This window comes from Gossypium hirsutum, chromosome D12, assembly GCF_007990345.1.
Source record: "Gossypium hirsutum isolate 1008001.06 chromosome D12, Gossypium_hirsutum_v2.1, whole genome shotgun sequence".
Taxonomy (NCBI): Eukaryota; Viridiplantae; Streptophyta; class Magnoliopsida; order Malvales; family Malvaceae; genus Gossypium; species Gossypium hirsutum.
The window spans coordinates 50,118,530-50,132,782 of record NC_053448.1 but is presented as its reverse complement, the minus strand read 5'-3'; the positions used below and the strand labels follow the sequence as shown (position 1 = coordinate 50,132,782).

The 14,253-nt window shown below is 31.0% G+C and overlaps 1 long non-coding RNA gene across 1 annotated transcript; it reads left to right on the top strand.

The window, feature by feature from the left end:
* The first annotated feature begins 6,355 nt into the window (after positions 1-6,355).
* On the top strand, positions 6,356-8,029 carry LOC107947600 (uncharacterized). The gene is made up of 3 exons (XR_001697189.2): positions 6,356-6,451; positions 6,897-6,970; positions 7,931-8,029. It is a non-coding gene; the product is annotated as an uncharacterized lncRNA (long non-coding RNA).
* Positions 8,030-14,253: the final 6,224 nt, after the last annotated feature.

Sequence of the window (14,253 nt, the reverse complement as noted above, 5' to 3'; positions counted from 1 at the left end):
TATGAAATGGTCTTAATATGCTTAATGTGATTGAAATGGTTGATTGATGAAAATCATATGGACATATTGGTTTATGGTGGTAAAATATATTGAACATGCCTATATGTACATATGGTATTTTGGTAAGTATGAATATTTGAACATATGTGTTGATAAGTCATACATAAACTTGTTTTGGTTTAATTTGAATGATTTATTTTGGATTAAGAATGGGTTTAAGTGTTAATGTAGGTGGAAGTCAAGTTTGGGTGAGAAATAAGACTTGGAAATAGCTTTATTTTGTCCACACGGGCAGAGACACGGGCGTGTGTCTTAGCCGTATGTGACACACGGCCTAGCACACGGGTGTATGTTTCAGCTGTGTGTCCCCTGTATCTTTAAAATTTCAAAACAGAATGTTCAAGTATTTTTACACGGGCAAAGACACGGGCGTGTGTCTTAGTCGTGTGTAGCACACAGCCTAGCACACGGGCGTGTGACTTGGCCGTATGAACTCTGTTGACACCATTTTTTTGATGAAAAATAGGGTCGACTTATGTTTTGAAAACGAAAACGAAAACGAAAACGAGAGTCGCCACCGATCCTTTTTGATGAGGTGTGATCGGACCACCTCGAAAAGTGGTTGTTTTTAATAAACGATTTGATTTTATTAAAACAATAAGTTTGGTCCACGAAATTCAGAAAAATAGGTTCGGGAGTCGGTTACGCACAAGGAAGGATTTGCACCCTCGATACACCCAAAATTGGTACCTAGTTGATTACTTAATGTCTTAGTGTCGAAAAATTGAAAACTTTAGAGGGATTTAAAATACGATCCTTAAAAACAACTCGAATGGCATGGATTAAAATTCAAAAGGATATTTGGCAATTTGGTTAAATGAGAAAAATCGACACCCAGCACCTTAGGGCATGTTTTCTCAAATTTCCAAACGCAAAACATTGCCTTATTTAAAAATTTTAAAAGGATATTAAGCCATTTGGTTGAACGAGAAAAATCGACACCCAGCGCCTTAGGGCATGTTTTCTCAAATTTCTAAACGCAAAACATTGCCTTACTTTAAAATTTTAAAAGGATATTAAGCCATTTGGTTGAACGAGAAAAATCGACACCCAGCACCTTAGGGCATGTTTTCTCAAATTTCCAAACGCAAAAAATTGCCTCATTTAGAAAAATTTTCCTCTTTTTTAAAGTATGATGTTAGTATATATAATGGGATAATAAACATGATAATGTGAACAAAGATAATAAGAACAAAAACGAATAAAGAAAAATCGTATACCATAACAAATAAAGAAAAAAAACATAAAAATGGATATATAAATAAATACATAAATGAACATAAAAAAATAAAATAAAGGAAAATAGATGAAAATTATAAAATATGGACAAAATATGTATGTACATATGTGTATTTTAAAATTATTAAGTAAAATACATATATAAGTATGTATACATATATTCATGAGAAAAAAAATATAGATATACGAATATAAATATGCACATATATAAAAAAGTATTTATATATATTAAATAAATTATATGTAATATATAAACACATATATAATAATGATAATATAACATGGCATATATATTTAAAATTACATAGTAAATATAAATGGAAATATAATAGTAATAACAATAACATTAATACTAATAATAATAGTAAAGATAATAACAATAATAATAATAATAATAATAATAATGAACATAATGATAGGACTAAATCAAAACGGAAACGAAATCTCAGGGCTGAAATCAAAAATAAAACTGAGTAAGGATCAAAATGTAATGCGCGCGAAAAATATAAGGGCCAATTAGGAAATTATCCCTATTAATCGAACGACATCGTTTTGTCAAGGCCCAGGCGCATGGTTCCTGGACTAAATTGAAAAGGATGCAAAATTTTGTGGCCAAAATTGTAAAAAAAATAAAGAAACCGCCTTGAACACACCACAAAAGCGGAGGAACTTATTGCGAAAATATCCCATTTTCAGAAAACGCGCGGATCCTCCCCCTGGGTCGGGTTACCGCGCGGGTCAAGGGTGTCTCAAAACGGCGCCGTTTCAATTTGGGTATTTAAACCCAATTTTTCTCCAAAAAAACATTTCAGATGCCCCTTTTTTTAAAAAAAATTCAATAAACCCCTTTTTTTCAAAAACTCCGGCTTTGTAGGGTCCCTTGGTGCGCCGCCGCGTGCTCGCCGTACGGCCACTACCTCCGACAGCCGACGAACGCCAGATCGGCGTGGGAAACCCTGCCCCGGTGAGTTTTCCCTTATTCTATATTTTTTTATTTTATTTTCGTTTAAGAAGTAAAAAACAGGAAAATAGAAACAACAAAAAAAAAGAAAAAGAAAATGGATTGAAATCGAAAAAACGAGAAATCACCTTCAAGCTTGACTTTTATTACTGTTGATATCATATGTTTTTTTGATACAAAGATCAAAAGAAGAAAAAAAAAGAAAAAAAAGTCCCGAAAATTACATTCTATTCGGCTTTTATAGCCAAATCGTTTTTGTTTGTTTCTGCTGCTGTTTCTCTTATTTGTTTGCAGGTAAACGGCGGCGCAAATGGCATGGCGGTGATGGACGCAGATGGGACGTCCGGTGGCGGTGGCGGCGACTGGCAGAAGGCCAGGAGTCAAAAGGCTAAGGAGGAGGTTGGCGCCTAGGGTTTCAGGCAGATATTTTTTGAGGAGATTGGGCCCGGGCTATTGGGCTTCGGGTTTGGGCTAATTGGGCTGAGGTTAATTGGCTTGGTGCTGTAATGGGTTAGGTCTGTTAGGTTTGCATTGTTTTTGGGTTTTGGGTTGTATTGGGTTTTGTATTGTAATTGGGCCCGGGTTTTAAAAATTGGGCTTGTACAAAACTCTACACCTTAATTATGCAAGTCAGTATGCTCACACGGCCTAGCACACGGTCGTGTGACTTGGCCTTGTGATCCAAGTCAGTAACCACCCTAATTTGGACATGGACTGGGACATGGTCGTGTGTCCTTAATTTGAATTTCCACACGGCCTGAGACACGGAAGTGTCACTTGGCCGTGTGAGCCACACGGCTTGACTACATGGGCGTGTGTCCCCTGCACCTAGGGAAAATTTTGAAATTTCACGAAAAAATTCTCTGAGTACTCGATTTAGTCCCGACTCATTTTTAATGCATGTATTGGGTTTAGAGATCTCATATAAGGGACTACATGAATAATACCTGACATGAATGTTAAATAATATGAAATGTCTGTATTTAATCTGTATATTTCGGTAATACTCTGTAATCCTATTCCAACGATAAAAACGGGTTAGGGGTGTTACATTTATTGGTATCAGAGCTACGATTTTAGCCGATTCTCAGACTAACGTAGCATGTACGAGTCTAGCTATACATGTCATTATATAACCTGTGATAGTGTGATATCTCCTAACCATTTTGAATATGTTTTTCATATAGTAATGTCATCCAATCGAGCTGAATCCGAAGAAGCTGAGAGCAATGCTCAAGCTTCATTATAAAGAGCAGCATCTAGTAGTAGAAGTCTCATATCTGAGGGCTGAAGAGGAGAGGCAAAAGAAGCCTTCTTCCAAATAATGAACGAATGATTTACATAATTTGTAAGAACAAATCCAGCTATATAACAGCCTCCCCCTCCTATCTCTCAATTGGTTCCTGATATGCCACAAGGTACAAAGCTTGTTAGAATTGGTAAACCTCTTGTAATGACCCAAATTCAAAATTATCGGAATAGTGGTTTCGTAACCACAAATCCGATTTAAAGAGAAATTTATTTTAATATTTTTGCATGAATATTGATATGATAGGAAAAATCGTATGAAAATATCGATAGAAAAATTTTACTGATTAAGTGGTTAGTAAGAAAAAGAAATTATTGAAGGAACTAGGTAAAAATAAGATATCGAGACTTCGATCTCGTAAAACCGAGTCAAAAATATTTTTATAAATATTTATGAAGTGTTAGTAATATGGTATTAAAATTTCGTTAGAAAATATTAATGTTTGGGTAGTCAATTAAGTGAAAAGGACTAAATTGAAAAAAATGTAAAAGTTACTAGAGGGATTAAATAGCTCAATTGTGAAATGAGGAGGGAAATAAATTGCAAATAACCCCAAAAGGAGATATTTTGGGCGGCATACGCTGAGAAAAATCAGGAGAATTGAAAAAATAAGGGTAAAATTGGAATATTACAAAATTTGCTTTAAAAGTTAGGACTAAAGTGGAATTATCTAGATTTCTCTTTAATTTTCTGCACTCTCATCAGCCAAAAATGTCCTAAGGGTTTCTTCAAGCTGTTTTTTTCATAATTTTTGCACCAAGTGAGTTAATTCTTGCCTTTTTCTTGTAATTTTTGCGTTTCTAAGACTTTTACAACTAGGTCCTATTACTTAATTCATTAGTTTTTGATTTTATGAATGATATTGAAAGTTGATATGAATATGTGCTGGAAGTTTATGAGGAAATAGGATGAAATTGATGCTTTAATTTGTTTATGAGATGATTTTATTAGGTAATTCCAATAGAAATTGATTTGTAGGACCTAATTGTGAAAAAGTTTGGAATTAAAGTTTAGTGCTGAAATTCTAATTTCCAAAGGTTATAAGGTAGTTTAAAGTGATATAATAAAGTGTTGATTGAGAAAAATCAGCTCAATTGAGAGGTTAATTGAGCAGGGACGAAATTATCATTGTTGAAAGTTTAGGGGAAAAATGGTAATTAACACCATGCACTAAAACAGTTTTGGACAGCAGCAGTACTCTAACTTTGAAAAATCTCCAAAAATTGTATAGATCGAGTTAGAGGATGAATAAAATATGAAATTAAAGCTTATTGAGTCTAGTTTCTTATAAAAGAAACGATGTAAGCAATGGAATTGTAAATCATGAGATATAATAGATTTTGTGAGACAAGGTCAGAATGAATTCGGGTTCCCCTATTCTGACTTTGGAAAATCATTAAAAATTGTACAAAAATGATTATAAGTTATAATTTATATGCTTAGAATCCTTAATGAGTCTATTTTCTGAAGAAATAAAGGGAAGCATCACTGTACAGTGAGATAATTAATTTTTAGTGAAGAGGGGTCAGAACTGTCATACAGTGAAACAGGGGCAACTTTAAAGAATAAACTGTACTTATTGGATAAACCAAAAATTCTGAAATTTTTATGGTAAGAAGATATGTGAGTCTAGTTTCAGGAAAAATTAACGGATCTTAATTTGGAGTTCTGTAGGTCAAGATATAAATAATTTAGTGACTGTGACTCAGTGAGGCAGCTTTGAATGCACTATAAATAATAATGGAATTGTAGAGAAAGTTACATATGAACATGAAATGTATTAGATTAATGATTAAATTTATTTATTTAGATCCGGAAAATTCAAATACGAAGCAAGATCGAGGAAAAGAAAAAGTTCGGGATTAGTAGATTTTTGTTTACGAACAATTGTCGAGGTAAGTTCATGTAACTTGAATTATATTCATAAATGCTTGAAATGTTTGTTATTGATGTGAATATGATTTGGATGTTTAATGTATGATAATTGATGAAGTATTGATATTCTTGATGAAAAGAGGAAATAAATCCCGGTTGAATGAAAGGAAAAATTCGATGGATCTCTGAAAAAGGAATTGACGGTAAAAGGATCTAGCCCGGACGGGTGATCCTATCCTGATATAGCCCTCCCGAAGAATATGTGGAAAATGGATTTAGCCCGGACGGGTAATCCGAATTAGGGTCTGAATTTAGCCTGGACTGGTAATTCAGATCCAAGCTCATTAGAGTAATTGTCGTTGCATGTAATGACCCAAAATTCACAAGCACCGAAAAAGTACATTATCGGGCCTCCGTCTTAGTAAATTGAGTTTGAAAATAATTATTAGAAATATTTACTAGACTAGCTGTGTGTTTAATTAAGTTTTAGATAGGTGAATTTAGCTTAATTAGGAATAATTAGCAAAAAGGGATTAAATTGTAATAGAAGTGAAAGTTTAATTATAGATTAAAAAAAATAATAGGGACTAAATAGATAATTATGCTAATTGCCAAATTTGATACGCATAAGTATAAAAATATGAGATTTTTATGTGTTAAAAAAATGTTATTAAATTAATATTATTAAATTAGTATTATTAAATTATTATTATATTTTAAATAAATAAATAAATAAAAAGTTGACAAATGTATGGTGCATATGAAGACATGTGGAAAAATGAAATACATATATTAGTAATTATTACATATTTACTTATCATTTAAGTAAATAATATTAAAATATATTATTATTATTATTAACTAGGAATAAAGTAAAAGAAAGAAACAAAGAAGAAAAGAAACATAATAGCTAGAAAAGAAACAGAGAAAGAGACGAAAAACAGGGGAAGAAAGAAAGGAAAGAAAAGAAAAAGGGAAATTGAGATTTTTAAGCTTCAAGTTAATTGGTAAGCTAAATTTAGTCCTTTTCTCTTCATTTTGATGTTTTTTTTGGAACCTTAGAGTGAAATACTATTGGATTTAAGTTGAAAATTTGAAAGTTAATAGATTTTTTTTAGGGTTTATGTTGAATAAATGATGGAATTGATGATTTATTTGATAGAGTTCTAGTTAGAGTTGATAAAAGGATTAAATTGTGAACTAAACTATAAGTTTTGAATTTTAGGGATTAAATTGAGGGAAATTCGAAATTAGTGAAAAATGCTGAAGAAATTAGTAGATAAAATTTAGTTTGGATGAAATTTGAATAGAAATAGAGTGTGAATTAAATTGGAAAAGTAAATAAATTTAGTTAGGATTAAATTAGAATTAAAGTATAAATTAGATAGAAATTCTATTATTATTATAAATTAATGTTGTAAGTGATGGTGTAAATTATTATTATTTTCGTAGCTAACAAAGAACTCGAGGCATCGGCACACAAAGGAAAGGAGAAGGTTATTGAGGAATAATCGAGCAAAATTCGGGTTTGTATTACTATAATTCAAATTTATTTATTATTGATTGTTATATTTTAATTAAAATGCATGGTAAGTAAAAATTAGGTAAGCAATTGGAATGATAATAGTGACTTGAATTGAATCAAATTAAATTGAATGATGGAAATATGTGAATATTTGAAATGTATATTGATTAAAAGTATTAGTGATTTAAATTTGATTGAAAAATGAATTTTAAAATATGAATTAAATAAAGTGAATTAATTTATGAATATGTGTGAAAATGTGGATTGTGTATTGATAGAAAAGTGAATTGAATTGAACCAAAATATGATTATATGTGATTATTTGAAATATGTATTGGTATTAAATTGTTAATTGACTAGAAAGTGGAAAAGTGATCTTGAATTGGAAATGGAAGAGAATTGAGAATTTAAATACCCTATTAACTAGTCGGGCTAAGTCGGATATAGTTGGCATGCCATAGGATTTGGAAGAGTACGGGATTTATCGGCTTTGCCGATCAGACACTTTATGTGTCGTATATCAGGCACCTCGTGTGTCGTATCAGACACCTCATGTGTCGTTTCAGGCACTTATGTGTCATATACTGATCATGTACTATGTACCGTTTTAGGCACAATGTGCCGTACTGGTGTGATTGGGTTGGAATTCGTGTATCCGTCAAAGTCCAGATTGTTAATAAGGTGGATAATTGAAATGAGAAAATTAAATGAATTTGATCGATTGTAGTATTGAATATGAGGGTGATTGAAATTGTTACATGTGATATGTGATTGAAATTGAAGAATAACTATAAATTTTACTGTGATTGTTAAGTAATGAAAGTTTATGAATTAATTGATATTTAAGAAATTGGATAATTACATGCTTGGTAATTATAATTCTTTATTGTTATTATAATTTGAATTATGGTAATACCACTGAGTATAAAAATACTCAGCGTACGGTTGTTTCCGTGCGCAGGTTGTAGAAGTCAAGTATTGAGCCAGCATCCAAAACCAGACCCGACTTCAGCAAATTTTGGTGATGTATATTTTCTTTTAGAATGTGGCATGTACATAGGATGTGTATAAATGTTATTATGTTTTGAATATAAATAGCTAAAAATGTTAGTATTATAAATCTGAGAATTTCAATGAAAGAAATTTATCCATTCCAAATTAATTAGTACATTGATAAATTTAAATTGATATTGAATTAATTGAGTTTGATTAGAATGCATTTAGAATAGAAAATAAGAATGTGAAATGAATTGGTTATGTTTGTAAAATTTATGGTTTTATTTGCAGGAGGTTTAGTGTAAAAGTAAGCAGAAATGCTGCCGAAATTTTTATAAAAAAAAAGTCAATTTGTAATTTTATATGAATTTATGATTTTATCTTAATATGTTTGATATTTATTTAAGAATTATTGTAAATTATCAGATATGTCCGGTAATGCCTCGTAACCCCATTCCGGTGATGGTTTGGGGTTAGGGGGTGTTACATTGCAGGGGATTTAGCCTGGACTGGTAATCCCGACAATACTCTATGAGTTTATATTATAGGGGATTTAGCCTGGACTGGTAATCCCGCTGTAAGGATGAGGTTCGCAGGAGTGTGCTTTCTGAAATGGAAATGTGCGCACATGAATATGAATTGACGGACCCGGATTTGTACACTAAAGTGTACCTCTGAAAATCCATCGAAATTCCAAGTAATTCAACGGGATAAATATGGAAAAATAACAAGGAAATGGAAATCATGGAATTGATGAGCTCATCAATCATTTATCTTTGTAATGAATTTGCATGAGGTTGAGTTTGTATGTGATAGGTATATGCTTATGTGAATTGGATATGTGCTTGTGTTATTAAATGATGGATGTATAAGTATGGTAAGTATAATTCCTGTTGCATGAACTTACTAAGCACAAAGTGCTTACCCTGTTTCTTTTTCCCCTGTTTGTAGAGTTAAGAGCTCGGAGGTCGGATTTGGTCGGAGACACATCACACTATCAATCTCGAGATCTCGGTACATAAAGGAACTTTATTTTGGAAATCAATGGCATGTATAAGCTAGTAAATTAGATGTTAATGTGAAATGAATTTATGGTTAGCCATTGGTATGGCTAACAAATTTTGGTTTTGGTATGTGATGAAATTATCTTATGAATATGATAAATCTATCTTGAAAAAAAAAATTCGGTAAAATCTGGTAATGCCTCATACTATATTTCGGCGACGAATACGGGTAGGGGGTATTACACCTCTGATAGATAAAATCCGTAAATATAGGGTAGAAGAATTTAGAGCTACCGCCGATGATGATCCTGAAAGGGTTGAATTTTGGTTAGAAAATACTATCAGAGTTCTGGATGAATTAACTTGTACACTGACTAAATGTCTAAAATGTGATGTATCCCTGTTAAAAGATTCGATTTATCAATGGTGGAATACACTGATTTCTGTTGTGCCAAAAAAACATGTTACGTGGGAATTTTTCTAAACTAAATTCAAAAAGAAATATATCAGCCAGAGGTTTCTTGATCAGAAAAGGAAAGAATTTCTGGGACTTAAACAGGGCCGTATGACTGTATCTGAGTATGAACAAGAATTTTTCAGATTGAGTAATTATGCTAGAGAATGTATCCCTACCGAAGTCGCAATGTGTAAGCGATTTGAAGAAGGTCTAAATAAAGACATAAAACTGTTAGTTGGGATCCTGGAATTAAAATAATTTATTGTACTGGTCGATCGAGCTCATAAACCTGAAGAGTTGAGTAAAGAAAAGAGACGAGCTAAGATGGAAACTAGAACTTTCCAATAAAAGGAAAGTCATATCAGTCGGCCTCAAAGAAGTTAAAGAAAGATCATGACCGTTCTGTTACCTTTGCGGGATATTCTGAGAGAAGTGAAAGCCTTTGATATTCCAATCTAAGATCCCAGGCTACATCTGTAGCAAGTGCAGGTAGTGTTAGAAACGCTAAACCTAAATGCAAGTACTGTAATAAATTTCATTTTGGAGAGTACTGCATGAAAGCGGAACTTACTTTAGATATGGTTCTTTTGACCACTATCTCAAAGGTTGCCTAGAAAAGCTTGAGAAAAATACTTAATAGACTTCAAAGCCGAGCAACCTTGCTTCGACAGGTAGACCACCTCGTAACCCCGGTAATGTGAGTGATAAACGAGGTACAAGAAAAGATTCAACTACCAAATCTAAAGCACGAGCACCAGCAATGACATATGGTATTCGTGCACGAGAGGATGCCTCTGCACTAGACGTCATTACTGGTACTTTTTCTTTAATTGATATTGATATTACTGCTTTGATTGATCCTGGTTAAACACATTCATACATATGCACGAATTTGAGGTCTCAGTCAGTATGCTCACACGGCCTAGCACACAGTCGTGTGGCTTGGCCGTGTGACCCAAGTCAGTAACCACCCTAATTTGGACACGAACTAGGACACGGTCGTGTGTCCTTAATTTGAATGTCCACATGGCCTGAGACACGGGCGTGTCACTTGGTCGTGTGAGCCACATGGGTGTGTGTCCCCTGTACTTAGGAAAAATTTTAAAATTTCGCGAAAAAATTCTCTGAGTACCCGATTTAGTCCTGACTCGTTTCTAATGCATGTATTGGGTCTAGAGGACTCATATAAGGGACTACATGAATAATATCTAACATGAATGTTAAATAATATGAAATGTTTGTATTTGATCTGTATATTCCAGTAATGCTCTATAACCCTATTCTGGCGACGAATACGAATTAATGGTGTTACAATTTTAAATTATATACATCAAATGGGCGGTATCCATCTTTGATTAAGTATTCATAAAATAAATAACACATTTTACTATACCACAAATAAAATTTCATTCACTTACTAAATGTTTGTTGCTAAAAATTTTAAAAAACCCATCGATATAAGTTTGAAAACTTTATATTGACAGTCAAAAACACTAGTCCGATGAAAAAAATAACTGTTAGCACATGTAACATCAATATACCCTTTTATCGACAAAAATGTGACCGTCAAAATAGGTTTATAGTTCTCTATCGATGATTTAAGCATCGCTAAAGTAGAAACTATCAAATACTGTTTGATTTGACAATACCTATTTCAACAGTTTTTACCGTTGGTATAAGTTTCAACCGTCAAGGTATATATTAAACAAATTGTGATGCATGGCTATTATCTCCATCAATAAATACTCTAAATTAATTTCCAAAATATATTTTAAACATATAATGACGATTTAAATCGTCAATAAAATGTTTTATTAATACAAATATACCAATGATTATTATAGACTATCGTATAGTATCAAATTGCTAAAAATGTAATTTGTTTTTAATATTAATTTATTATAACTTAATTCTGTATAAATAAAGTAAAAATATATAACCTAGACATAATCTAAATAATATCCAACTAAGCCAAATATATAATGCAAACATAAATCAAATATATAGTTGAAACTAAAGTCATTAACCAAACCAAAACCATAGTTAAAACAAAGTCTAAACATAGTCTTGCACATATTCCTACGGAAAATCACCTGTTTAAAATTGAAAAATGTATATGTATTAAAAAAATTGAATAATGAAAGCAATATAAAATAATGAAGTTATGACCTTGTTTACCATTTTCATTTTCAACTTGTCATCAACCAAATAGTACTCCAAACATGATCTTGCACATATTCCTATAGAACCATCACCTTTATGAAATTGCAAAATATGTCTTAAAAGAGACAGAATAATGCAATCACAAAGTCCCTATGTTAAAGCTCTATCAGTAAAAGGAGATTTATATAAAAAAGTGAAAAGCGTAAAATAATTGAATAACACAATTCCGGCTATCTTCTTATTCACAACAGTAACACTTTGATCTTTACGTGTACGACTATGGATATAAACCTCAGCACATTAGCTTTCTCAGTCTACAAGATAAAGTATTTGTTAACCACATCAATATGAAAACATAAGTAGGCTTCCTACTAGTTTAAGGGAAATGAAAACACAAATTTAGGTGCCATGCATTGACGATTGGTTCCGTTTTACTCACTTTGTTCCTAAGAAAAAATGTGTTCACAAAAGAAAACGAACATAAAGGTAAATTAAAATATAATTTCCAAATATATATATACATTTGCTTTGTTACCCAACCAATGTGCAACAATTAATTTAAATTATTTTTCGTTTACTTAACAATAAAAAATATTTACAGTCATTTTTATTGGTGATTTGAGTTTATCAAAATATTTAAATATCAAATCATTCTTCTATTGAGTCCGCTTTATAGTCATGTTCGTAATTATCTGAGTCTTAACTTCTTTAATTTTTTTTTCCATTAGCAAGTTCGTTAGAATCATATTTGTGAAATATGAACTTAGACTACAAATTTGAAAAAGATAATGTCAATTTTTTGTACACTAAAAAAACATAACAATTACTAAAGGATTCTTTACGTACCTCTATTGTTTTCCATATTTCTTCTTTCTTCGAACTTGACATGTTATGTTAATTTGTGAAATTAATGGTTACATTCTAACTATTGTACCAAAAAATTGTGTTAAAATGTAAGATTCTTGACCAATTAATACCTTACATGCACCTTCCTCTGAATACCAAATATCATTCATCCATATGGTACCTCAAACCATTTTACTTCAAGCATTTTCTACATATAAAAATTATAAAATAAAAACAAATGTAGGCCTTTTTTACCTGGAGCATTTTCTTGACCAATTTATATAGTATTTGAAAATTATAAGATAAATAAAGGTAACTCTTATTATGACCTAATAACGTACCATTCTTATTATATAATACATATACATTAAAGAATTGTAACAACAATGTCTAATTCACCAGTTTTTATTTTTATTTTTTTATATTGAGTCTCTAGTAAATTAATAGTTTTAATTTAAGAAAATGGAATATGGAGTTACAAAATTTAAGATGTCTAGCAAAGTAACATGTTAACATCAATGACAATCTCCAAATTTTCGAAAAAAAAATTCTTGTCCATTCTTTACTTGATATTAAGATAAGAAGTTAATAATAATTTATAGTGATACATGCATTTCAACCTAGATTCATTCAATCTTAGCTGACAAGAGGAAATAATTAAGCTAATTAACCGAAAGAAATAACATAATTCTAACAAGTATAGCATGTATAAATAGATCAATTTCATCAAATTCGAAAAAGATAAATCATTAACTATAAAATTTTTATTTGAGTGTAATTTCTACCAATACCAACAACATTTTCATAAAATTATGATATAGTTCAAATGTTGAAAGCTTTTAGTACAAAGAAGTATGCTATTTCTTTTATTCCTTATTGTAAGCATCTACTTCAACATGACACTAATATAAATTTTAGCAAAAATTAAAAGAGCAAAAATAATTTCAATTTGAAATGCTTAATTATGTAGTTAATTAGTATTTGTTTTTATGAAACAAAAATATATGTTTTAATTTTAATTGTAAAATGATATAACTATATATTGTTAACTTGCATTAGTTTTAATATAATCTTGGTATCGGGGTTATGACCCCCAACAGTTGGTAGACCCAGAAGTTAGGATGCTACATCATCACTTGAAAATTAAAAAATTGATATAATTTTTCAAATGATGATGTGTTACAATCTTGGAATGCCAGATTTAGTGTGTTAATAACCGGACCGATGGTTGAACAGGTCAGACCACTTATTCTCGATTCAATCAATTAGATCATTTCAACTGCGGAACCAACAATGATTACATAGATAATTAAAATTTCATTAAAATATAAAAAAAATCAATAGAAAATTATTAAATTGGTTCCATCTGTTCAACTATTTATTTTTGACCTAATTTACAAATTTTTTTATCAATTTCAAGCAATTTTCGAGTCAACCGATTCAATCTTTTTGTTCGAACCATTATATCTTTTGATTCAGTCCTATTCATTAACACTGGTCACATCATCAATTTTTGATAGAATTTAGTGACCGAAATAGATCTAATTGACAAGTTCAAGGTCTAAATTTTTAGATGCTACTTTTGATTGAAAAAAACCCCTTAACTATTTAAGTGAAAAGTTTATTAAAAAAAAAAAGCTTTGTTTTGTTTATGTTATTTCATAGATCACCTCTAAAATTCATATTTATTTTTTTTTCCGTTTCTAAACAAATGTGATGTTTGATGAATTGAAATGTAAGTAATTCCTAATTTAAATAATTTTTATAAAAAATCGTTAAATTTATTAGTATTTGTTATCAAATGAATTTATAAAATTC